The sequence below is a fragment of the Fundulus heteroclitus genome, chromosome 14 (assembly GCF_011125445.2).
Source record: "Fundulus heteroclitus isolate FHET01 chromosome 14, MU-UCD_Fhet_4.1, whole genome shotgun sequence".
Taxonomy (NCBI): Eukaryota; Metazoa; Chordata; class Actinopteri; order Cyprinodontiformes; family Fundulidae; genus Fundulus; species Fundulus heteroclitus.
In genome coordinates, this window is record NC_046374.1 from 28,542,007 (window position 1) to 28,569,502 (window position 27,496).

Below are 27,496 nucleotides of genomic sequence, written 5' to 3' on the forward strand. Positions count from 1 at the left end.
TCTCCAGGTCCTGTTTAGCTAAGAATGTCTCCTGCACACACAGTATATCACAAGTCTCCAGTAATTTGTCCACCACAAGGCGACGCGCTCTGTCTGTTTCACTGTGTCCAACACGCAGACCTCGCGCATTATATGACACAATATTAATACCAGTCATTTATTTATCGGGATCTGCGTGGCCGTTGCTCATCTGCGGTGTTACGGATGCAGGTACATTGTCTTGCTGCAGTCTACCAGTCTCTGACATATGAGCCAAACGGATGCTGTCGTTTTTTGGTCTGCGCGCCTCAAAGTAGCGACGCACATACACACCCAATGGCCAGAGTTTAGGATCGTATATTTCAGCAACTTCCGAGCACTCTGCAGTTATATGAAACGAGCTAAATCGGTTACGCATCGAATCTATCTTCCTGCATGTCACCGATTTGCCCAGTTTCTCAGTTAGGTAGGCACTCAGAGTATCAACATCAAGGTCGGGAGAGAATTTCGTAGCAAAGACACTTACCAGCTTGGTTCTAACCACTGGGATATTAGCCGCTATGTCAGTGCCAATAATTCCTCCTTTGCGCTGCTCCCGCTTTTGACGGTTTTGTGTTCCATGTTCCAATGATACTGCTCCCTTCAAGGGTTTCTGGGGCTTCTGCTTCCCTTTCCTCAAAACAGTACTCCAAGCCGGAGACAGGACTTGTTGATTGGAGGCGTCTTCTGGTTGCTGCGGTTTAGCGTCTTTCCCACGTAACTCTTCCAATTCCGCCTCAGCCTGCGTCGATCCATGCACGGGTTCATTAGCCCGACTGGATTCATGAGGTGGTGGTTCAATATTCGTCAGCCGGCGCTCCAGATCCACCGTCGCTCGTCCAAGATTTTCACTCACAGTAGCCTGAGCTTCCATAGCTCCTCTTAGTACAGAGACTTCCTGGCTTAGACGCTCCATTCTACCAAGCAGGGCCGAGGCATCAATGTTGCCGAAACCAACAGGTGGAAGGTCGTCCAGGTAGTGCGAAACAAAACGGGGAATATTCTCACCACGCTCGTTTAACAACTTCAAACAGTCCTTTACATTATTTACGTCTTTCTGCGCTCCCTTATGTTTGATGTTACGCTGCTTGGTTGGGCACAGTTCATATAGGAGTCGTTTGGATTCTTCAATCCAGTCAGATGAAAAATTGTTTGTAGCCAACAAAACAATGTCATCATGCGGCAGTGTTTTTATCTTAACAGAGATAAAATGTAAAAACTCATCTTCCACAATCACTTTACCGCAGGTAGTGTTATAGACATCAGGTTTTGTCCGAGAAGAGGCATTGTCAAAATGATACGCTCCTGCTGTTGTTGCCGCCGCCGCCATCATCATCATTTTACATCATACCCTGATTAGGTGGTTTCAGTTGGTCTGAAACTTTGGTGTGTTTGGTGATTATACACAACTAGAACAGTTTCATCTTGACAAACAAATAGAAGTACAGGGGGCTACAAACGCTGGACATAGTGCCGCATTCATTTTTACTAATTAATCATTTTTCTAAATACCAACTGTTTTTGACAACCTTGTCTCATATCTTTTAAAGCAAAAAAAAAATATTCCAATTCATATGAAATCGTAGAGTCCAGGGCAGCCCAAATTTATTTAAATTAGCAGTAACTTTTCAAATTCTTACTTTTATTTTACTTTATCTTACTTTTACTCTTATTTTATGTTATGGTGATGGCACTGAAACAGCAATTTCCCTCTGGGATTATTAAAGTATGTCTGATTCTGATACTGATTTTTCTTAGTATAAACATTTAGTCTTTGAAGTGTTGAAAGTAATCACAATAGTAAAGACATTTGGATTTTTTCCTAATTTTGTACATCGAGCTCTGGGTTTTTGGCCAACTGTCCTAAGATTTTAATCATGTTGATACAGAAGAGTATTAGGGCCACTGAAAATAAGAAATAATTCTGACTGCTATTTGAGAGTTCTCATGTTTTCAGAATTCTGACTTTGGATTAAAAGTTAGACTATATAAAAAAAGACCCCCCCCCCCCCCCCCCCCCCCCTCCTCAGAATTCTAAGATTAAAATTCTGATACTTTTTCAGTGGCTATGATACTCTTCCATAGATTTATTGTAAGCAGTTTGAAGGTATTGTTAGAGAAAACAAAAGTAAAAGTAGCAGCAAGAATGGTATTACAAACACCTATTACACCGGTATTACAAGAACTGACACTTCCTTCTGACTATGACAAACTTCTCAAACAGGGGATTTGAACCCATGCCAAAGATTGGTAAAGAATCAAAGTTATAAAATTTAACAATAACAAAAATAAAGTTTAACTGAATGTACTTTATTTGTAACAGGGTGTTTATTATTTTGATAATGTTTAGATAAAAGTAAAATGTAAAGTTCTTAATATAGGGAACAAAATGAGGGTTCTTTAGACCAGCCTTCGGGGCTGTGGAGCCATTTTAAATGTAATACATAACATTACTAAGAACAATGTGAAATTATAATTTAAGATATGTCAAAATAAAATATTGTACCCAAAGTCATGCTACATGAATTTCTCTCATTTAGTAAAACAAATCTGGATAATGCGTTTCCTGAGTTACTCACACAGCTGTGTAATATTGACTGTTGTCTTTTGATTCTTGGCTTGTGATTCCCCCGTTTCACGATAAATTTAGAGGGAAAGGAATGAAATTGAAATCAATTTAGTAATATAGCACCAACCAACAACAAATGCTTCTTTATTAATAGGCATGTTGGAAGATAAAACAGGTCAAATTCATATTCAGTTACATAAAAACATGTTTAGTCAAAAACTGTCAATTCAAATACATTATATTTTTTATATTCATTCTCACCTTGACTTTTCTTACCATAAATGTTGATTTTTTTGGCAGTTTTAATCAGTTATATTTATATTAATTGTAATGAATCAATTAATTTTGTGACTTTGTTTTTCCAGTCATTTTTATAGCTTGAGCTCTTGTCTTCAGATTTTAACACGGTAAGTAACGATTAGACCATTTGCTGTTAGCAGCTTGAAATTTTTGTAAATAAACAAGATGAGAAACTGAAAGTAAAAATAGTGTTGAGGAACATAAAAGAAGCCGGCTCCTGCATATTTTCTCAGATACCACTGCTCCGCAACAGCATTGCTACCACCAAGAACTGGTGCTTCCTTCTGACAACAACAAACCTCTCAAAGCAAACACTTAGATTTTTTTTTTTTTCCTAGGGAACTCTTCTTTAAAAGGTAAGAATATTTTCTCTCTTATCGCTGATTCATTCACATTTTTCTCTTTTGCACATCTTAAGTGGCAAAAAAGGCAAGCAGTTTGTATTGATTACATCGTTGGTTTAAGAAAAAAGCTATAAGTAAACTATTAGTACTACATTTCATAACTGAAATAAGTTAGGAAGGTAGAAAATTAACAAATTAACTATTTTTCTCCCAGATGCTCCATTTAATATGTTGGTTTGTATCGAAGTCGAAGAGACACATTCTAAAAGGTAAATAAACTGAGAAATATAACTGGTTAAACTCCCCTAAAAATAAGGCAGGAATATGCATCACTATTTTTAATTGGTTTTAACTACACAGGTATTTAATATGATAATCTTCATTTTTATAGTTAAAGCAGCACAGTGCAAGTTTTGACCAAAGTACTATTAGCTTAATTTGAGATATATTAAATAATTTTGTTCAGGTCAATATACAGCACTTAGCACGTATGGATGATCAGTACAGGCTGCCCTTCTCGAAAACTTGCCAATGTAACTTGAGAGGTGCAGATCCAGCTCTTAAAGGGTCATACGCAGTGTTGCCAAGTTCGCTTATTATAAGAGACTTTGTGCTTAACTTTTCTGTCACTTGTAAATTTCATGTTCTATTTCATATAGGCTTCGCCCTTTAACGCTCTTGCTAGTGGGTTTATCCCTTCGCGCGAGCACTGAAAACTTTAGTCCACGCCCACCTGCTGTGTGGGCCTCACTCCGGTCAGTATAAATAAAGGTCAGACCGGACAATCGGCTCCCGTTTTTTTCTTCAGCAACAGAGGAGCACTGATCAAGATCTGAAGACTGTCCAGCGGCAGCAGCATCCATCTGTGCCCGTCCTGCCAGAAGGACTACATCATGGGGTTTGACCTCCATGTCATCTGCGAGAGCTGGCATGATCCGCGGCATGCAGGCCTCGCCCTCACGCCCCAGTCGTCATTCTGCCAGCTCCTCCCGCTTGATGACAAGCAACGTGTTATCCACACTTCCTCTCAGCAAGGGCGCGCTGAATCCCACATGTCTCGCCACATAATGTGCTGGAGCTCCTCACGGTGCTGAAGGTGACTCAGCATTTTGCTCCTCTGCTGCGGGACCAGCAGACTGGGTTCGCTGCGAACAGCTTCACAGCGCACAGGTTCTCTGTGGTCCCCCAACCTGCAGCAGTTGCTGTCAGGCCGCCAGTGGCAGCTGCCGTGGAGGGACGATGCGCTCCTCCTGCCTGGAGGAGCACATGGAGGAGCTACCCGGAAATAGGCCAGGGTCTCTGGGCCTGGTCGCTGAATGGGAGCGCTTATGTCTGGTATACACTGTACGAGTTTTGCCCTTTTCGGGCCGATTCTTCAGTCGTGCGAGAATTTTTTGGATCGGATCGAGTTTTAGCTTAATTGTGCGTCCTGTAGTATACAGGGGGTAACGAGGGGGGAGTCACCTCTCACGATCACTTCCCGATCAGGGATCGGATGGTCGGATGAAAATCAAACATGTTAGAAATTCAGTCGGCCCTCGTGAGCCCTCTTGATCGTGAGCGCGTCCTCCTATTGAAGCGGAGTCTACGAGCCTATTTTCCCCCAATCGCGCGCACTGTGTATGCACAAACAAGCAAATTCTTCGTCTTCTCAAATGAAATAAATAGGAGTGGAGAGAAGCATGACGGCGGTACGTATGACATGGAGTAAAACTACTGAGGAGCAGCTCGTAGAGTTGCCAAGGCAGCGCGTTTTGTTCTAGTGAGACTCATATTTAACAGTGAGCATTGACACCTCCACCTTTTTCTTCTTCTACTGTTAACATTTGGCTTCCGGGTAGACGACTCCAAGTAGCACCATCTCTCTACAGGGCTGAGTCCAACGTGTGCTTTTTGAACGTACAGTGTGAGCAGTTAGGTTGCATCCGAGTGTCGGCCCCTCAGTGTAAGAACATATATCGTGACCAGTGAACTTTTAAACCCTGTGATTTCGTCGTACAGTTTGAGCTGTATATGAGTACCATGACTGAAAATATCATACAATGTATGCCCGACTTTAGAGAGGCTTGGCCTTCCGCAAGAAGTTGTGCGCACGATTCAGGGCTCACGAGTTGCCTCTACAACAGCGCTATATGCGTCAAAATGGAAAGCTTTTGAGCGCTGGTGTGCGGAGAAGGCCGTCACTTTTTCTATGCATTATTCAAAAATTTCAAATGCCTTAGTTTAATAATGATAAAATTATGTTCTTGTTTTAGTTTTTTTTTATCTTACAGCCTTGGAGTATTTTATCTAAAAATTCTTGCTTTGGCTATTTCAGAAATTAAGGATGCTGTATAAATTCAGTCTTTATCATGTATGGTATATCAATTGCTTTATTCTAAAAAGATCTACTTGTTCTCCATTACATGAATAAAAAAAGTCACTCAAAACGCAAACATCAACACATACCAAAAATAACGTTTGATGGGATTTGCCCCCCATCTAGTGGCAAGGATATGAACTATCCATCCATCCATTTTCTGAAATGCTTAATCCCTCATGGGGTCGCAGGGGTTGCTGGTGCCTATCTCCAGCGTTGGATATGAACTACCCACAGTTAAATATTTTTATTTTTTTGCTTAATGTACCAATCTATTTATTTGAGCAGTAGTGATCCAGGAAACCTGTAATTAAAAGTTCTGTCAATTTTCTGTTTATACGTTTACATTTCTTGTATGTGAACATACAAGATCTTTTCAAAGATTTCAGAACAGAGAACCATTAGAAAGCATGATCATAAAAGGCTTGTAGCAAGAGATTTAAATACGTTGAACAATGCAGTGGCCTCTGTTATTATTGACCTTGATCAGCTTTCAAAAAGAGGCCCTGACACCTCGGTATAAAACATGAGCTTTGTTGGATTTAGAAAGCTCTTCAGCCAAGAGTCTTGATCATAAGTTTTTTCTAAAAGAAGTCGTGTTTTCGCTTCAAGTCATTGTGAAATTAGTATTTTCAGTAGTATTTTAAGTAGCATTTTCTTAAAATACTACGAAAACAGTCATCTGGATATCAATAAATATTAGTGCAGTTTATTAATGTTGTTTTTTCACCCACAGCCTAATATTGTTATGTGAAGACAGCAGGGCACACACTCTGCAGTGAACTTGCATATCCATCTTTGGACACTCCTGATGGTGAAATGAACATCTACAACAGGAAGAAAAGGAATTCACATGGTTGCCAGGAAGAAATGCATACCAGAAGAACAAGTAAGCCTGCTGCAACAACTACACATGTATTTAGTTACAGTACCTTAACAAAAGCTACTAAAAATGCTCTTTATGTTAAATATAACTGTTCAAGAAGAAAAAACTTTCAAAGTGTTTATCATAATTTTCCAAACACAAATTTGAATGATTTTTGTTAGTATTATATTTGACAGACCAACACCAAGTGGCCCACAATAAAATTAAACTATTACAAATTACAAATAAAGATCTAAAAGTAATATATCCCTTTGCATTTATTCCTCTTCGTGTAGAAAAAATCCAGAGCAACAAATTGCGTTGAGGGTTCCCTTATTTACAAACTTTAGTTAATTCATTAATTTAATCTTCATCTTCCGTCAAGGTCGCAGAAGTTTTTTGGAGAACAACAGTGAAGAAAAAGAGCAAGTGACACAGCAAATATGTCAGGGAGAAAGCTGTGGGGAAGTTTAAGGCAGGGTTAGGTTATGAAAATATTATGACACGTTCTAAAGAGAATACTTTAGTCCATCATCTAATAATGAAAATAGAATTGCACCTACAAAGACATGATCATCCACATGAACTGACGGGTGGAACAAGGTGAGTGTTAATGACAGAAGCAGTACTGAGGTCCATAATAATTCTGGAGAAGCACCAGAGATTCACATCTTAAGTAGGAAAATTTGTTGACAGGTCAACCATCAGTTACACATTGTACAAATCTGACATTTAGGCAAAAATATCCTATGAACCACAGGGGCAACAACTTTAGAGTTAATCCTGGTAAACGAAAGTCAAAAGAAGTCACATTCGGAGTTTGCCAAAGCCATGAAGAGGACAGCAAACAGGCTTTAATCAGAGGCAACCTGACTTTTGCTCGGTTCTTTCTGAAAGTGTTTCAACTCCAATCTAGGAGTCTTTATCAAAGGATGCTTCTCAAATCACTTCACATTATGCGGAGACATCCCGGTTTCCTGGCTCGTCAGACAAGCTGTGTACAAACTACAATGACAACAACCGCAATACCAATTGTTCTGGAAGATGATGACGTCCCAAAAGCTTAATTTCAACATGCTTCACTTGAAAAAACAGCATAGAACAGCTTAAACATGGGTTGAAATGTAGAGGCCTAAAAATGAGCGGAAAGAAAGCTGTAAAGGTAGGTGATGAGTGTCCTCTCCTCTCGCAAAAAGCATCAGACGCAAGGAAGAAGCCAGCTGAATCCACGTAGAATTACAGCAAATACAAAAAAAAATTAATAATATTATTAGAGGCATATGTTTTAAATTATTATAGAGCTTATTGCAAAAAAATAATAAGCTCTACTTAAAAACAGCTTCTGCTAAAGTTGCACAGTCAATCACCCCACTTAACTGTTCACAAAATAGTTGTCAGGGAGGATGAAGGGTTGATATTAGTCCAGCTAAATAGCTCTTCTGGCCCGGCGGCACGATAACAAAAACAGGGTTCTGTCCAAAAAAAGCCAATCCCAAAAAAGCGACTTCAAGTTAAAAAACAAACCCAAGAAACCGCAACTGCTGACTCTCAAAAGTTGGAAGCAACTGATAGAAAATGTTGCTTATAATAAGTAGACTGTGCAACAGTGAAGCTCACATGAACAGCCCTCATGGATAGTATGTTTTTTTTCTGCTAAAAAACAAACAAACAGCCATAGCCTACCTGCACAAAGGCTGCATTTGCTTGTAAATGGTAAATTGCTTGTACTTGTATAGCACCTTAGTTAGTTTGACGAGCTCCAAAGCGCTTCACACTACAGTTTAGTCATTCACACACACATTCACACCCTGACAGTGATGAGCTATGTTAGTAGCTACAACTGCCCTGGGACAGACTGACAGAGGCAAGGCTGCCATATACGAGCACCACGAGGCCCTCTGACCAGCAGCCAATGCGGGTGAAGTGTCTTGTCCAAGGAAAACAACGACGGAGACAGTCAGAGGGGGGATCAAACCGACAACCTGTCAATTGCAGGACAACTCCTTAACCTCTGCGCAAAGGTGTGTCAGATGGTGAATCAGCCAAGCACTAGTGCCAAGATCATAACAGAACCCCTCCAATCGCGGATTTCAGACACCCTTTTGGGCTGGTCAGCCACCGGGTTCACCACCTTGGAGATTGGAAAAGGACAGATAAACCGAGGTGCAAACTTTCTTCTATCCTACCGTAATGGAAGGTCTTGAGTGGAAAGCCACACCCTTTTTCATACTTCGCATTGTGGTAGTGGCAAGCGGTGACAATTGGCGGACTGAGACATCCTGCACATTGTCTTCCTAGCTTTTGTCCAGAGTAGTTGCCACCTCAGGGCTGATAATCAGGCAGAAGGGACTTTGGAATCCCTTTCTTGGATGTTGAACACCGTTGGCTGAAATCCAAAAACGACATAGAAGAGGGAGAGACCAGTGATGCTAGAAGGCAGGGAGTTGATCGCATGCTCGACCCACTTTTATTTGAGATGACTCAAATAAAAGATGGAGCTTGGTCTCAACCTCCTGGTTGCCCCTCTCGGTTTGTCCATCAGTCTGAGGATGAAAAGGCTGACAGATCCCCAGCAGAGAACAGAACTCTTTCCAGTATCGAGCAACTAATTGGGGACCCTGTGTCAGAAACAATGTCTCTGGGGACACCGTGTACCCGAAAAAAAGAGAATGATAGTGTTACTTTCAGAGATGGGCAGCCCAGTGATGAAGTCCATGGATATGTGGGACCAGGGCCGAGGGGGCACAGGAAGTGGCCGTAGTAGTCCAAATGGAGGTCGTCGAGAGGTCTTGGCTTGATTGCACTGGGTCCAGGCTGCAAAGAACTCCTTGATGCCAGAGATTAGGATGGCCCACCAAAACTTAGTCTGGACAACCTGAGTAGTTTTGGTGACCCAGGATGACAGAATAGGTGTGAGTTGTGTGAGAGGTTGAGTACCTTACTGACCAGATGATCAGGGACAAAGATCAGGCCCTTAAGACAAGGATCAGGAGTATGTTGGTCACGGAGGGCCTCTCTCACCTCACTCTCCAGGTCGAGCATGATGATGGAAAGGCAAACAGAGTCCGGGAGGAAAAATTCCTCAGTGGCACTGGTACCTTCAACAAAGTCTCATACTTCCAGGACAGAGCATCATGTTTAACGTTTCTTGTCCCAGGTCTGTAAGATAGGAAAAATTAAATCTTCCGAAGAACAGAGCCCATCTTGCCTGTCTAGTATTTAATGTTTTTGCTGTCTTGAGATACTATATTCTTTTGGTCAGTCCACACGATGAATGGTTCCTTACCCCCTACCAACCAATGTCTCCACTCCTCAAGAGCCAGCTTTACCGCCAGGAGTTCATGGTCACCTACATCATAATTGTGTTCAGCACTAGACAAACTTCTGGAAAAGAAGGCACATGGCTGAATATGACCTTCGTCAGACTTTTGGCTGAGAATTGCTCCCACTCCGGTGCTAGAAGCATCCACTTCCGTGAGGAATTGCTTGTCAGGATCACGAGACTGAAGAACCAGGGCAGAGGTATAAAAGGTGCCTGAGTCTGGAAAAAGCCTTGTCTGCTTGGTCTTTCCAGGTGAACTTGGTTCTGGAGGAGGTAAGAGCATGGAGGGGAGCAGCGACCTAGCTGTAGTTACAAATGAATCATCTGTAGAAATTAGCAAATCTCAGAACCCTTTGTAACTGTTTCCTGTCAGAGGGTGTTGGCGATTCAGAAACAGCCCGGACTTTGCTTTATTGTGTCTCCCAATCAAATATCCATGGATCCGTCCAGAGGAAGGACATAGTGGACACATGAAACTTACATTAATCTGCCTTTACGAATAACTGATTTTGGAGACATGTTTATAGCTTGTCAGGTTTTTGGAGTAAACAATGATGTCATCAAGGTAGACGAAAATTAATTGACCCATCATGTACCTTAAACCTCATTCACTAGGTTCTGAAAAACTGCAGGTGGATTAGTCAGTCCAAAAGGCATGACTAAATATTCATAGTGTCTGGTCAGGGTGTTGAAGGCAGTCTTTCTTTCAGCCCCCTCTCGAATACGGACCAGATAATAAGCATTTCGAATATACAGTTAGTGAAGATCTTCGCCCCCTGAATCTGATCAAAGGCAGTCTTCATGAGTGGTAATGGGTACCGGTTCTTAACAGTAATATTGTTGAGTCCCCTATAATCGATACAGGGTCTGAGGGAACCATCTTTCTTGCCACAAAAAGGAATCCTGCCCCAGCAGGAGAGGTCAAAGGGCGTATAATTGCAGCCTTGAGGGACTCATTAATATGTTTCTTCATAGCCAGAGACTCTGGCAGAGTTGGAGAGTACAGAAAGCCTTTAGGGGATGTAGTACCAAGAAGCAGATCGATTCCACAATCAAATGGACGATGATTGTACAAGCAGTGGTCTTGGATTTATTGAACATCTCCTTTAGGTCATGATAATCAGAAAGAACTTTGGACAGATTAGGGTAAACCTCCTCTTTATCCTTCTCAGGACTGGGGAATGAGTGAGGTGCAAATAAGCAGGTCTCTGAGCAGGAAGGAGCCCAACCCAGAACTTCAACCCTTCAATTTGGGGATTGTGTTTCTTAAGCCATGTGATAAGAACCTGTGGTGACTGGATTATCATAAATTAAATTTCCTCACTGTGATTACCTCCAATAGTCAGGCTTATCCTCTCAGTGACGAGGTGGGAGTGGTTGAGATGGTGTCCATCCAGTGCTAGAATGCCATGTGGAGAAGGGCCCGGGATGAGTTTGACACCCAAAATGTTCCCTCACCTATGGAAATACAACTGTCAATATCTTTATGCAGCATATACAAAAAAAAATTTGCCAAAGAAAGAATTTGTTTCAAAAATGAATAATGTTCCAGCTGTAAATCCCAAAACAAGATAAAACCATGATCATTACTTAAATAAAGTTATTTTATAATCTCTGTTGAAGAGTCTGATCAGTCTTAAATTATTGAGGTTTACTTTATCTTTTTATGATATAGCTATCAATATAATGGAACTCTGCTTTATTGTCGCATTAGTTGATTTTGGATAAGTCTCTTGCAATCTTTAGCTCCAATAAACAACATTTTCAATTTACATTACAAAATTGCGTTAAGCAAAAACATTTGTTATCCTAGAAGAGTTTTTTTTAATTTTTTGTTATACAAGAGCTCTGTGAATCTTAATAGAATTTGAAATATAGACACAAAATTTGGTCTCAAGAGAGCAGTAATACAACAGAGTAGATCCACTGTGAAATACCAAAGAAGAAAGTTGAATTTGTTGAGCGGTTCCAACTACAAAAACTGACCACCAGGTATACCTATTGCTATAGACAGCAACATCTATTGATTGTATTGCTTGCAAATACTACATTCAGATGAATTAAATTAAAATGCTACACCTTTTGGCAGAAAAGACTAAACACAATGATGTAATTTAAAAGAAAAATAAATAAACAACCAGCTGAATATTTTAGCCAAAAATATTTAGTCAAGCATAAAAATATGCTCACTAAAAGCTAAGTATTCCAGTAAACATTGACTTTGTCATGGTTTTTAGGTGAATGGCCCACATGCAGAGCTCAGTCGGGAGGCAGAGAGCAGTTTAAGGCGTTTATTAAATACACATTAGTGTTAAGGTGGATCAGAGGAGGAACCACAATGTAGAACACCAGACTGTGACGCAAGACGGAGTTGGTTAGTTATGTGGGCGAGAGAACGGAGGGTTAGGCAGAGCTAAATGCTAGGGGAAGATTGCGGGGTGATGGAGTGCTTACCACCGAGTTCGGAAACCTGCCCGGGGGGAGTGGAGCAGAGAGGTGGACTCAGCGGGTGACTTTCTGAGGCAGCAGTTGCTTTCTGATGACAGAGTGGCATATAGGTAGGGCAGAGGATTGTAGTGGGGTCCGAGCAGCACTGATGATGGAGCAATGGTCAGTGGACAGCTGGAGGAACCAGGGGATATCCAGTGAGGTAGTCAGCCTGGCTTAGTAACACCAAGGGAGCCTCAGAACGGAATCCAAGTTGAGAGAGAATGGAGACGATACCTGAGCACGAGGGGGCGTCTGGAACGTGATCCAGGTCGAGGAGAGCCGAGACGCTTCCCTTGGGTCTTACTCTAAGCACAAGGGAGTGCTTGGAGTGGGAGGCAACCTGCATGAGGCAACCTGAGACACAAGAGACAGGTAATTAGTGCCGATCACACGAGAGCTGTCCGGAGACAAGTGGCCAACTGAGGCGTACCAATCAAGGTTAACACTCTGGCATCCTCCAGCTGTGAGCTCACTGCCTAAATACTCCCGCACAGCGCTGCCGAACGAGCCGCCGGTGTGCGCGCCACGCCCACCTGCCAACTACAGTCACCTGTGGAGAAAGGAGAGAGGAGAAAAAAGGCAAGCCGGCAGAATGCTGCTCGGCGCTGCCCGCCAAGTCCTGCAGACTTTTTTTGAGTTACTAAGTGAGGTGTGAAAAATGCTGTTGTCTCTTTTTTAGATTTTTTTTTCTAGCAAATGTTTCTTGGGTTTATATTAAAGGAATTCATATAGTACATCCAGAATAAACATTTCATTACATTACTGTAGTTTTTTTTAAATATAAACCTAGATGAAAAGGCACATGCAGAGTCCTGAATTGAATTGATAAAGGTAAGGCGATGACAAGTAGGCCTTGGAAATTTAAAAAACACTCTTTGCAAATCATAAATTGTCAAAAATACCAGTTGAAACATACAAAAAGCTGTTCATCCTGTTGATCTAGACCCCTTGGCAATTAATATTTAGTCCACATTTATGAACCTTAATTTTAGGATTGACGGGGATTTTAAACTTGATTGTCAAAAAAGGGCCTCAGTTAAGTCATTTATATCATTTAAGGAACAAAGCAAAAAGGTAAAACCTATTCTTTCAAGGCATCAATTGGAAACACTACTCCAACCCTGTGTTTCATCATTGCTGTATTAGTGTAATTCACTTTATCTCTGAATCGGTCAGTCTTCACTTAAACATCTGCATCTGATTCAAACACCTTTTAATGGAAAAACATAAAAGAGAGCACATTACCCCATCCTGGCTTTGCTTCAATGATTGCCTGTTTATTTTAGAGTTCACTTTAAATAACTTCTGCGACCCTCATGGGGTCACCCTTCGCGACCCCATGAGGGATAAAGCGAGTAAGAAAATGGACGGCTGTATGGATGGACTTTAAAGAACTTCTGTTTGTTTTTAAGGTTTTAAACAGCTTTGTCCACCTTACTTAACTAAGCTTCTCCTTTACCTTTACACCCCCGCTCGGTCACTCATGTCTCCTGACCAACTGATCATGGCCATTCACAGTTCTGAGCAGAAGCTTAAAGGGGACAGGGCCTTCTATATTCGGGCCCCAAAGTTGTAGAACGACTTACCTTCATACATTCGACAAGCCCCTTCACTATCCAGTTTTTACTCGTTGGCCTTCAATTTTAATATTGTTGAGTGTTTAGTAGTGATGGGTTGATGAGGCGTCATGAAGCGTTTCGACCCATTGCCAAACTGTATTGATACTGTGCCGATACTGTGTCACTGAATACTGACACCTGCTGGACCTTAAAAATCACTACAGGCAACCTAGTTGACAGAGTTAACTGACACTGATTTGATGACCCAGTATACACAATAATACAATTTAAGTCATTGTATGTTGCATTTTATTATTTTATATTTTCATTTGAATTTGAAATATCTTTGATTTTTTTTTTTAGATACAGCCAATAAATAATGTGAACCTGTATCATAAAGTAATAACCTCTAAGTAAACCTGTTGTGAATTAGGACGGTTGTGGACTGGCATTTTTTTTTTTTACAAATTTTTATTCAAAAAAAAAGCTGTTTCAACGTTTTGATATTGAGTCTGTTGCGCTTTTTTGATATCAATTCTCCAGCTGTAGAAAACAGCCGCTCACACGGCACAGATGATGCTGGAGTGCAGAGAAATTGTAATGAAAGATGGAAGAGGTTTGGACAGACTCTTTTGGTTTTTCCAGTATATCACAGGATCCTGGGACCCTCTGCCAAGTATCTGTGCACCTCCTGGAAGGCATCATCTGTGGCACAATGAGGGAACGCTCAGTTCTGAACAATTTCTTTGTGCTGCTCTTAATTTTTATGCCAACGGCAGCTTTTTAATAACGTAGGAGACGCAGAAAATCTTTCTAAGACAACTGTATGTTGTGCTGTCAGAAATGTTACTCAGTTATAGCTTAAAGATGTTCCAGAATGAAAGCGGTAATTTATTCTGTATCAAATCTTGGCAGTTCCAGCTCTAATTTTCCATTCTATGTTGTTAATATAAAGTGAGGTAGGCACAATTAAACACCTACAAGACAATCAGTGTCAACTTATTTTTAGAAGGATTGGTGAACAATGGCAAAAAGATGAACATATCAGTTATTTCAATAACACACACCATCCCATCATTAATTGCATGTGTTGAATATAGCCAATTAATGCTTTAGTTGACTGCACTTCATCATGATTTGCTGCCATGTCCTTTCAATGCCTTTTAGTAATCAATGCCCCCCCCCCACATACACACACATATACTCCCCCTTTTGTGTTGAACGAGTAAAGTGTGAGAAAACAGCTTTAATTCTTCATCACAAGACTTTCATATTGCGCATGCATTGACTTTTTCAACAATTCTCCCTTGCGGTTTTCAGCAGCAAGGGCATTGTTTCTTATATTGTCCATATGCCTTCTTTAAAGATTTCTAATTCTTATCGTAGGGCATGCACACTTCCAAGCTTATTCCCTGCCGTTGCCATGGTGAATCACGTTATTTGCGTTCCATTGATCGGACTTTTTTCATGCTCATACTCACGTTCAACTCATGGTTGATCGGACGCTCTTGTGCTTAGTTACCTGACTGATATCATCTGTTCTGAAACCAGAAACGCTGAGCATGACAGAGTGATGTAGAACTACTCAGAGTAGCAGCTTTCTACTCAGTGTAAATCAGCCGTTTGAAACGAGGCTCAGAACAAAGATGCACAGAGCAACCTGCACAACCATAAAGGCGTCTGCCCAACCCATCAGTCAGTGGTGCGCTCCGATCAGCACCTGGCGTTCACAGAGCCGGGCCGTGGTATACAATCTCACCAGAGTTGCAAAATGGTAAAAAAAAAAAAAAAAAAAAACTTGGTTTATTATTATTTTGTTTACAGTTCAGCTTGGATTTTATTTACTGTGCAGCATAGCTTTGCTGTGCGCGCTGAATCCAGATGCTGTGTGGGAATGCACACGTGCGCAGCTTAGAGGGAACACTGCTTATAAACACAGTTTGGCGCATCAGTCAGTTCGAAACAGTTCCTGTATCGGTCACTTGACTTTGCCATTGCGATACGCAATTCGACACGCATCGACACAGGTTTTGCTCTGTGAGCTCGACACATGTGCCGATGCATCGGTGTTGCCGTATGGAGCGATATTTGTGCCTTCTGCTTGAGCGCACAGGAACCAATCCGAGCACGCAGTGAGACAACACGCGCGGGCTCAAAACTGGTCTGGCGCACACTCAACTCTGAAAAACTCTTCTCAACCCACTGTCCTTCTCGCGCTCAGTTCCATCTCTGCTCGCGCACTCGACCTTTTCCTTCCACGCTCAACACCAGCTGGGCTCGCATGGCTGTTTCTGCGCTCACGACTTCAAAAACTGTTCACCTCACCAGCCAATCACAGACTGGTTTCTTTTCATCCAATCAGAGTATGGGTTGCAAATACTGCATTCAAATGGATTAAATCAAAATGATGCAGCTTTTGGCAGAAATTATTGAAATAATATTCAATATTAATGCTGGAATAAGGGTCATAGAACGACAGCGGAGCGAAACAAACAGGTCTTATGCCTTAGAACAAGCTCCCTTTGAATGTCCGCAACCGGATGTAACCAGAAGCTAAATAGCATTTTGGCTAGCAGATTTTCGGCGCTAAGCTTCGGCTATTATTTTAGTCATAATGAGTGGGCCGGATAACATAAACATTAATATGCCATCAATGTGTAAATCCCTTGTGAAGATAACATTTGTTATAACCATAAAAACACACTCGGCAATGACATAGTATGCTAGCAATGAGCTACCTCCGTTAGTGGTCGGGATCAGCAGCTCCGAGGCCCTATAGCGTCTCTGTCCCGTTTAAAGTCAACTCCCCAGCATGCAGCAGGCAATTTCAGCAGATTTTCCCCTCAGCATGGGAAAGTGGGTCCTTTGCCGGCTTTTCAGCTCCATCTGGAGTCTGCTTTCCTGTAAAGGCTGAGGAGAAATAAACAAAGCTGTTTTGGCATGGAGGCATCCTTTCCTCCAGCGTTTTACGCTGAAGTTAAGACAGAAGACTTAACTTTGATTTGCCCGGTCATGTTCCCAGAGCGAAGAGAGATTTCTCCCAGGTGCTGGCTTGTGCGTCTTTCAGGCCCTGGCAGGGCCCATCGTTGTTCAGGCCAGTCTCCATCTCCTCCTTTTGTCTCAGGGAGGAAGGAATGGTCAAGAAGGAGTAGCTTTGTCCTGGAGTGTCTAGGAAGAAGTGGTCTGAGAGAAGTGAGAGTCTGAGGTGGCTTGCAGAGGTGGCTAGTTAGCCACCTGGCAGCCCCAGGGAGGAGGAGCTGACACTACTGCATTTTGATTCTTGACGAGCGATTCCTAACTGTCCGTCCGTCCGTCCGTCCGTTGTCTTCCGCTTATCCGGGGTCGGGTCGCGGGGGTAGCAGCTTCAGTAGGGAGGCCCAGACGTCCCTCTCCCCAGCCACTTGGGCCAGCTCCTCAGGAGGAATCCCAAGGCGTTCCCAGGCCAGCCGGGAGACATAGTCCCTCCAGCGTGTCCTGGGTCTTCCCCTGGGCCTCCTCCCGGTGGGACGTGCCCGGAACACCTCTCCAGGGAGGCGTCCAGGAGGCATCCTGACCAGATGCCCGAGCCACCTCAACTGGCTCCTCTCGACGTGGAGGAGCAGCGGCTCTACTCTGAGTCCTCCCCGGATGACTGAGCTCCTCACCCTATCTCTAAGGGAGAGCCCAGACACACTACGGAGAAAACTCATTTCAGCCGCTTGTATCCGGGATCTCGTTCTTTCGGTCACGACCCAAAGCTCGTGACCATAGATGAGGGTAGGAACGTAGATCGACCGGTAAATCGAGAGCTTCGCCTTTTGGCTCAGCTCTCTCTTCACCACAACGGATCGGTACAGCGCCCGCTTCACAGCAGACGCTGCACCAATCCGCCTGTCGATCTCCCGCTCCATCTTCCCCTCATTCGTGAACAAGACCCCAAGATACTTGAACTCCTCCACTAGGGGCAGGACATCCTCCCCAACCCGGAGAAGGCACTCTACCCTTTTCCGGTTCAAGACCATGGTCTCGGATTTGGAGGCACTGATTTTCATCCCGGCCGCTTCGCACTCGGCTGCGAACCGCTCCAGTGAGAGCTGTAGATCACGCCCTGATGAAGCCAATAGGACCACGTCATCCGCGAATAGCAGAGACGCAATCCTAAGGCCACCAAAGCGGATCCCCTCAACACCTTGGCTGCGCCTAGAAATTCTGTCCATAAAAGTTATGAACAGAATCGGTGACAAAGGGCAGCCTTGGCGGAGTCCAACTCTCACCGGAAACGAGTCCGACTTACTGCCGGCAATGCGGACCAGACTCTGACACCGGTCGTACAGAGACCTGACAGCCCTTATTAAAGGGTCCGGTACTCCATACTCCCGGAGTACCCCCCACAGGATCCCCCGGGGGACACGGTCGAATGCCTTCTCCAGATCCACAAAGCACATGTAGACTGGTTGGGCAAACTCCCATGCCCCCTCAAGAATCCTGCTGAGGGTGTAGAGCTGGTCCAGTGTTCCACGGCCAGGACGAAAACCACACTGCTCTTCCTGAATCCGAGATTCGACTATCCGACGAACCCTCCTTTCCAGAACCCCTGAATAGACCTTACCAGGGAGGCTTAAGAGTGTGATTCCTCTGTAGTTGGAACACACCCTCCGGTCCCCCTTTTTAAATAGGGGGACCACCACCCCAGTCTGCCAATCCAGGGGAACTGCCCCCGATGTCCACGCAATGTTGCAGAGCCGCGTTAACCAACACAGCCCCACAACATCCAGAGCCTTAAGGTACTCAGGGCGAATCTCATCCACCCCCGGAGCCTTGCCACCGAGGAGCTTTTTAACAACCTCGGCAACCTCAGCACCAGAGATGGGAGAACCCGACCCAGAGTCCTCAGGCTCTGCTTCCTCAATGGAAGACGTGTCGGTGGGATTAAGGAGGTCTTCAAAGTATTCCGCCCACCGACGCACGACGTCCCGAGTCGAGGTCAGCAGCACACCACCCCCACTGTAAACAGTGTTGGTACTGCACTGCTTCCCCCTCCTGAGACGCCGGATGGTGGACCAGAATCGCTTCGAAGCCGTACGGAAGTCTTTCTCCATGGCCTCTCCGAACTCTTCCCACGCCCGAGTTTTTGCCTCGGCGACCAGCCGAGCCGCCTGCCGCTTCGACTGCCGGTACACATCAGCTGCTTCCGGACTCCCACAGGCCAAAAAAGCCCGGTAGGACTCCTTCTTCAGCTTGACGGCTTCCCTCACCGCTGGTGTCCACCAGCGGGTTCGAGGGTTGCCGCCACGACATGCACCGACAACCTTGCGGCCACAGCTCCGACTAGCCGCCTCAGCAATAGAGGCGTGGAACATGGTCCATTCAGACTCAATGTCCCCCGCCTCCCTCGGGACGTGTTTAAAGTTCTCCCGGAGGTGGGAGTTAAAGCTCCGCCTCACAGGGGACTCCGCCAGACGTTCCCAGCAAACCCTCACAGTACGTTTGGGCCTGCCCGGTCGGACCGGCTTCCTCCCCCGCCATCAGAGCCAACTCACCACCAGGTAGTGGTCGGTGGAGAGCTCCGCCCCTCTCTTCACCCGAGTGTCCAAGACATGCGGCCGCAGGTCAGATGAAACGACAACAAAGTCGATCATTGAACTGCGACCTAGGGTGTCCTGGTGCCAAGAGCACATATGGACACCCTTATGCTTGAACATGGTGTTTGTGATGGACAATCCATGACGAGCACAGAAGTCCAACAACAAAACACCACTCGAGTTCAGATCAGGTGGGCCATTCCTCCCAACCACGCCCCTCCAGGTCCCACTGTCATTGCCCACGTGAGCGTTGAAGTCCCCCAGCAAAACGAGGGAGTCCCCAGGAGGGGCACTCTCCAGTACCCCTTCCAAGGACTCCAAAAAGGGTGGGTAATCTGAACTGCTGTTTGGCGCATAAGCGCAAACAACAGTCAGAACCCGTCCCCCCACACGGATGCGGAGGGAGGCCACCCTCTCGTTCACCGGGGAAAACCCCAACGTGCAGGCACCGAGATGGGGGGCAACAAGTATGCCAACCCCAGCTCGGCGCCTCTCACCATGGGCAACTCCAGAGTGGAAGAATGTCCAGCCCCTCTCAAGGAGACTGGTTCCGGAGCCAGAGCGGTGCGTCGAGGTGAGTCCGACTATCTCTAGTCGGAACCTCTCAACCTCGCGCACAAGCTCAGGCTCCTTCCCCACCAGAGAGGTGACATTCCACGTCCCAAGAGCCAGCTTCTGCAGCCGAGGATCGGAACGCCAAGGTCCCCGCCCTCCAGGGCGGATTCCTAACTGACGATTCAATTTTTCTAAGCTTCATCATCATGACAAATTTCTTAATTCTTTCTAATTGGTTAATTGTGCTACATTGATTAGGAGGAACATATTTGTGATTTTTTGTTTGTTTGCTTCTTATTTCAACCAATCACAGCTCTTAAAAGACAGCTTCAACACCTCGCAACGAGGTCAACCACACACCTTCACTAAGATAAAAAATTCTATCTTCTCCTTAAATTAGTTGCCAATAACAGAAGGGGAATATTTTCTTAACTTGTACCGTTTTGTCTGTTTGGTGAGAAAGCTTTTGGTTCTTGGGTTGTATGGAATCATTAATGTGTAGAAGCAGGTTGGAGATGAAAAGTTGAATAATTTGTCTGATTCTGTTTTCAGGGAGAAGCTGCTGGAAGTGTCTAGCATGGTGTTGTGGTAATGAGTCTGATTCCACAGACTGCAAAGGTCAGTGTAATTAATTTGAAAAGAGTGTAAGTACCTTTATGTAATGTTATTGCTTTTAAAGTGGTTGTTACCCTCACAGTGGATGGCATCAGTCATGAGGTAGTGTTCAGCCTCAAAAGGCTCCTGTTTGGGTGCCTAAAAGCAGCATCGGCATGAAGAAAGAAACTTTACAACAGACAGACACAAGCAACTTAGCAAAAATCAGCAATTTACAAGGAAAGAAAAAAATTGAGGAAGAAAGAAAAAGATCCGGTAACCATTAAATGGTTTAGCAACTGAGTTAAATGTAAAACAAAAAACATAAAAAGCAAAAGATGTTTTTTATACAACATTTTTGCCCATTTCAATATCATTCTGAGCCTGATATTAACAAGGGATCTTAGGTCCTCCTGCACACTGAACTTTGTTTAAAACTGATAATAAAAACTGGAAATGATCCAACTCATTTATCTGAAGTGAAAGATATAAATTAAAAACTCGGGTTAAGGTTTTGTTTCACATAGCAATTACCTCCCCTCACCCAGGTCAATTGTTGTTTGTGATTCTATTTGTATATGGACATTTGGCAAGAAGTAGAAGAATAGTATACAGTTGAAGAAAAGTTATAACACAAATCATCACCCGAATCAAATGTCGGCTTCACACTGCCTACGTTTCATGTTTGCTACATAATTCATTTCAAAATGTTGCATACGACAAACCAAACCATGGAAGAAGATTTTCCTCTGCTCCCTGTCACACCCTGTGCCTCTCCTGCCATTAAACTAAAAAACATTGTGGATACGTGCAACGCAATGTTAAAAACACAAACAAGAATGAATATTTATTTCATATTTGGTTTTACAAGTAAAAAGTAATAAAATCAGTTAAAAATAAGTTCATAAATACAGTCTTAAACATATGTAAAAAGTGTTAAAAATATTTACCACTGTCTAATGCACCTTTTAGCCTCTGTTTCTGTGATGGCCTGAACAACCAATAGTTGGAATAGTATGATTCACATCAGCCATTGAGGTTCATTGTCCCCCTCCTCCTACTGTGGTGGAGAAATTTGCTCAGATAAAATCAGACACAGATGCAGCTTGAGAGCGGCCACTGCCACAGAGATCCTGCTAGGCTTGTGTAGAACAGGGGCACAGCTTGAGGGCGACCTGTGGGGCGGAGATTCTGCTCAGATTGCACATGGCTTGAGAGCGACCTAGGGCACTGGTTGTTTCTGCTGTTAGCCTTGAAATCTTGAAAAACATCTGGAGAAACTTGGAAATTGCAAGCTTCTGTTGTAAGCCGTTTGGAACTTGGTAATCATTTATCTAGCCTTTTGTAGCATTGTTTACATTATTCAACCCGAAGTGCAGAGAGGAGCAGATAACTTTTCCAAAAACTGGATGGCCAGACTCAGCCCGAAGGACTGGATGAACTGGTAGATTGTGACCCGATTGGTCCCTATAAATGAGACACTGAATGTCTATTTGGAGGACAAAAAAGGACTGGGTTTCTATTTTTTCATAAAAATCATATTGTTATACATTCAAACTTGGATCCATGTGTTGTGCAATTATACACTGTTTGAAGTTATTTAATGTTAACTAACTCTGTTAAGTATTTTCTGGTAATAATCAGCTCTTAAGCTGATATCAGGACAAAGGTTGAAAGGGATGAATTTGAGCACTAGCGATCTTTTGACAGCAAACTCTGCACACACATAGAATAAAGGAGTGACAACTTCTCTTCAAGTTCAAGAATTTATTAACAGAAATTAAAACGAACATCCAACTCACATCACTAAAATTTGGCTCTCTTCCTTTTCGATCTTCTTAAAAAGATTGCGTTGGTAATGTGCTGGCTCCGGTTGGAGAATAACGTAAAGAACGCAAGATACGCTGCAGCATTACGATCCATGTTTACTTCCGCAAACAATGAGCATGCATGCTACGTATGACGTCATCACGTCCTCTACTGCGCATGTGTGACACTTAGGCATATGAATGCAGTTCACACAGGAGATCACATACAAGTCACATATATTTGGAAATGTGAACGGACACGCAAAAAAATCCGATTTCACAAAAAAATTGGAATTGAGCATCAAGGCCTGCAGTGTGAACGTAACCCAAAAGGACATGGAATGGAGTTAAAATAGCTTAACTAATTTGGCATGTGTTCTAATCCATTCACAATGACAAATAATGTTTTCATCAAAAACATTATTTGATGAAATAAAATTTTGTTTAAGTTAAAGAACCAAAGTTCATCTTAAAGAATGTGAATTGAGGTTAAATTAGCTTCACTAATTCAGAACAACATTTGGTATGTGTTTCAACCCATTCACAATGCAAATCCCAAGTTACACAAAACATTATTTGAGAAAATAACATTTTAAAGAATGATTTCCTCAGTAAAATGATTACTTTAAGGAAGCTCCATTTTATCATGTGATTATACCTCCGGGAGGTAGGGGTCGCTGTAGCGATGGGGTCGCTAAACTAGGTTACTCCTAAAGTTAAACAAAACGCCTTTAAATCGACATTAATACTCAATATTAATGCGGGAATAAAGCTCATAGCACTATCGAACGGCAGCGGAGCGAAACAATGTCCGCAATTGGATGTAACCAGAAGCTAAATAGCATTTTGGCTAGTGGATTTTCAGCGCTAACAAATAAAAGCTTCGGCTTTTATTTTAGTCATAATGAGTGGGGCGGATAACATAAACATTAATATCGCATCAATGTATGAATCCCTTGAGGAGATAACGTTTGTTATAACCATAAAAACACACTCGGCAATGACATGGTATGCTAGCAATGAGCTACCTCCGTTAGTGGTCGGGATCTGCAGCTCCGAGGCCCTATAGCGTCTCTGTCCCGTTTAAAGTCAACTCCCCAGCATGCAGCAGGCAATTTCAGCAGATTTTCCCCTCAGGATGGGAAAGTGGGTCCTTTGCTGGCTTTTCAGCTCCATCTGGAGTCTGCTTTCCTGTAAAGGCTGAGGAGAAATAAACAAAGCTGTTTTGGCATGGAGGCATCCTTTCCTCCAGCGTTTTACGCTGAAGTTAAGACAGAAGACTTAACTTTGATTTGCCCGGTCATGTTCCCAGAGTGAAGAGAGATTTCTCCCAGGTGCTGGCAGTACTGTTCCATTTAGCTTGTAGGAATAGACTAGATCTCTGCTAGGAGTGCTCTGACCTTTTTCTGTGGGGGGAATGCTTTGGTTTAACAGCAGGCACCCTGCTGAGAGGCAGCTCCTTTTTGGCTGTGGGGAAATTATTTTGCTTAAAATGCATTTTGATTCCTTTCCCATGTCACTCTGGATTTAGCCATGGTGTGATGGCATAACACATGATATTCCAATCCGTAAATCCTACTGTTTTTCATGACCTGTGTGTACATTTCTCTGTTGTTACACTCACCTAGGGTCCCACAGATCTAGAGTTTTCTGATCAGGCCCAACATCCCTTATAAGTGTATAATATTGGTGATAGATCATTGAAGTAACCCCTCTAGTGAGTTACACACCTAAATATCTACTGTCCTCTTCCAACTCTCCTCATTTACCAAGCTTATCAACTCAAGGTCAGATACTTAGGTCAGATAAAACTCCATAATGATCTCCAAAATTAAAAGGGCTGTTTAAGAGAACACTAAACATATTACATCAGTCGAAGAGTCTTTTGATGTCACCTGTGGTAAGATGGCGCAGCGGTTAGCACACTTGCCTCAAAGCAAGAAGCTCCCGGGCTCTGTATGGAGTTTGCATGTTCTCCCCGTTTTGATCCGTATAGTTTTCCTCTGGGAACTCCGCCTTCCCCTCCCACTAAAGACATGCTGGTCAGGTTGGTCATTAGTGGCGGCTCGCTCAGTCGCAGCAGCTAACCCTCCATCTGAGTTACAAAATTTAGTTGTATTTAAAATGATGAATAAAGCACCTTATCCATTTCAAGTGCTCACACCATTGAAATCTGAAACAGTACGGCATGGCCAATAAGGAGAAGCAAGATGTCCGACAAGAAGTTATGCAGATGTAGAAGTCTGTTTTACCAGAGGGGAAGGATAAAGTACCAGATGTTGTTCATACGATCCACCACCTTAGTCCTACGAAATCCAGCACCAACAAACACAGAAGAATCATCATGTAATTTACATCCATGAAAGTTTTACCTGTATATTTTAAGCTCCAACAATATTACCGTCAGTGTTTCTTAAAGTGGAAAATATATATATTTCTTACGTCTTTTAAGCATTATGCAAATATTTTTCATGGCTTTCTTCAGTAATAATAACATATTCATCCATCCTCTTCCGCTTATCCAAAGTCGGGTAGTGGGGGTAGCAGCTTCAGTAGGGAGGCCCAGACGTCCCTCTCCCCAGCCACTAGGGCCAGCTCCTCTGGGGGAATCCCAAGGCGTTCCCAGGCCAGCCGAGAGACATAGTCCCTCCAGCGTGTCCTGGGTCTCCCTCTGGGTCTCCTCCCAGTGGGACGTGTCCGGAACACCTCACCAGGGAGGCGTCCAGGAGGCATCCTAACCAGATGAGCTCCTCATCCTATCTCTAAGGGAGAGCCCAGACACACTACGGAGAAAACTTATTTCGGCTGCTTGTATCCGGGATCTTGTTCTTTCGGTCATGACCCAAAGCTCATGACCATAGATGAGGGTAGGAACGTAGATCCAATGATATGTGTCCTGTCTGTGAGTGTAGCTCTAAGAATCACTTTCTTAACATCAAAGCTTTCCTCTTTTTAGCTTTCTCTTTAATCCATGCTCTTGACACTCATGGACCAATTAAAATGTGTTTCATTTCTGCTTTGCCTGTGTTCCATTAACAAAACATGTTCTTTGCTTGTCACACTGCATTAGCCACTCCGGGGCCGGTTTTATATCACACTGGTTGAGCTGACCAGTTTGATATGGAAGTGGGGCCCAAAACGACAGCGTAGTCCAATTACTCTGTCCTTCCAACAGAGACTGATAGTCGCCCTCTCAGAGAGAGCTGTGTACACAGAGGGGCGGAGTGACATAACACTCTTTGGACAAATATTTAATGCATCTTATATTCTGGTGCGGCTTATGTGTGGGCAAAGACAGACAAAGACACATTAATTCACAGTGCACCTTATAGTCCGAAACATGTGGTAACTCTGAAAGAGCAGCAGAAATTCACATCTTCATTGGGACAATTTGGTGACAGGTAAACAATTACTTATACACTGCACAAATCTAAGTTTTACATCCATCCATCCATTTTCTGACACGGTTATCCCTGTTGGTGTCCTGAGGGCTGCTGGTGCTTATCTCCAGCTGTCAATGAGCAAGAGGCGGGGTACACCCTGGACAGGTCGCCAGTCTATCACAGGGCAACACAGAGACAAACAACCATTCTCGCACACACTCACACCTAAGGAGAATTTAGAGAGGCTAATTAACCTAACAGTCATGTTTTTGGACTGTGAGAGGAAGCCAAATTACCGGAGAGAACCCACGCATGCACAGGGAGAGAATGCAAACTTTAACCAAGGCCCTTCTTGCTGCATGGCAACAGTGTAACCCACTGGGCCACTGTGCAGCCCTAAGCTTTACATTAAAATTACAATATGAACCACATGAGCACTAAATGTAGACTTTATTTTGTTAAAACAAGACAAAATAAGTATAATTCAAAGCATTTATTTAGAAATCTATTTCACAGTTAGTGTTGAACGTGATCAGCTTTAGGAGACACTGACATTACTTCAACCCTCATGGCGTTAACATAGAAACGAATCCCTAAAAACATGAAGAAGTGATAAGTCTTACTTAAGATTTCAGTTAGATTATCTGTACTATATAGGTCCCCAAGAAGGCTTGAAAATAAGTGTATGCTAATATTAAATATCATTACAAATATGTTGGTTTCAGGTAAACTCTAAATCTTAAAGTAAAAGTCCAGAAGAACAGGAACCTGCAGCCTCAAGATACACAGAACAAGTGTGCTATTAATGATGAGCAAATATAGAGAAAAATGAATACATGAACACATAAATGGAGGCGGATATTTATTTGTGTAGTTTTCAGGTCCTGCTTGTGCAAATGTTTTGTCTCTTTATATCAGATTTGTTGCACTAGTTTCTTGCCATGAGCCTTTCTTCTTCAGTTGAATGAACCAGACCATATTTTCTGATTTATTTTAACCAGGTCTGAGAAATTAGGTTTTTACTCATGCAAAAGTTGTTAATATCAGAAGGAGAATGTTTTTTGTTGATATAAATCTTTCAGTTTTTTAAATAACTAAGTTTCTGGGTCTTATAGGGTTGTATGGGATCATCAATCTGGAGGAGGAAGTTTGAGATGTAAATATTTGTTGAATCATTTGTCTCATATGTCTTTCAGATAGAACCTGCCTTAATCCTCTAACAGGATGTAGTGTTAAAGGGTCTGCTTCCTCAATGGAGGTACACACCTATTTTGCCTCAAATTAATGATGATAAATACCATACCTGTTATACTGGAATATTTATGATCTTATATTCATCTTAAGGAAAAGAGTAACAGAGATCCACATATGAATCTTCTATGTGAAGAAAGAAGAGACCCTGCAACCACAACATGTTCTGATTCTGGGGCTGACCAGTGCAAAGCTGGAACAGATGGTAAAGATCAGTCTAATAAATCTAAAAAGACAGCTACAGTACAGTACAGTACAGTGCAGTCTGTAAGTTTCATTGGGTAATATTATGATTGTTATTTATGTGGGTGTTACCTTCACAGCTCCTGGTCGCGTAAAGACAACAGTGGACATCAGATATGAGCCAGTGCCTTGTCCTGAGGAGACTCCAGATGCAGAATCTGGAGACATCAAAAGCAGAAAGGATGAAACTTCACCCAAGACAACAGAGACAAACAACTCAGCAGAAGTCACCGACCTCCAAGAAAAGCTAAACCTTGAGGAAGAAAGACAAAAAC

At 43.1% G+C, this 27,496-nt stretch overlaps 1 long non-coding RNA gene across 1 annotated transcript; it reads left to right on the top strand.

The window, feature by feature from the left end:
• The first annotated feature begins 20,537 nt into the window (after positions 1–20,537).
• On the top strand, positions 20,538–27,360 carry LOC118565746. Its single transcript, XR_004932572.1, has 4 exons — positions 20,538–20,560; positions 26,924–26,985; positions 27,072–27,183; positions 27,302–27,360. It is a non-coding gene; the product is annotated as an uncharacterized LOC118565746 (long non-coding RNA).
• The last annotated feature ends 136 nt before the right edge of the window (positions 27,361–27,496 follow it).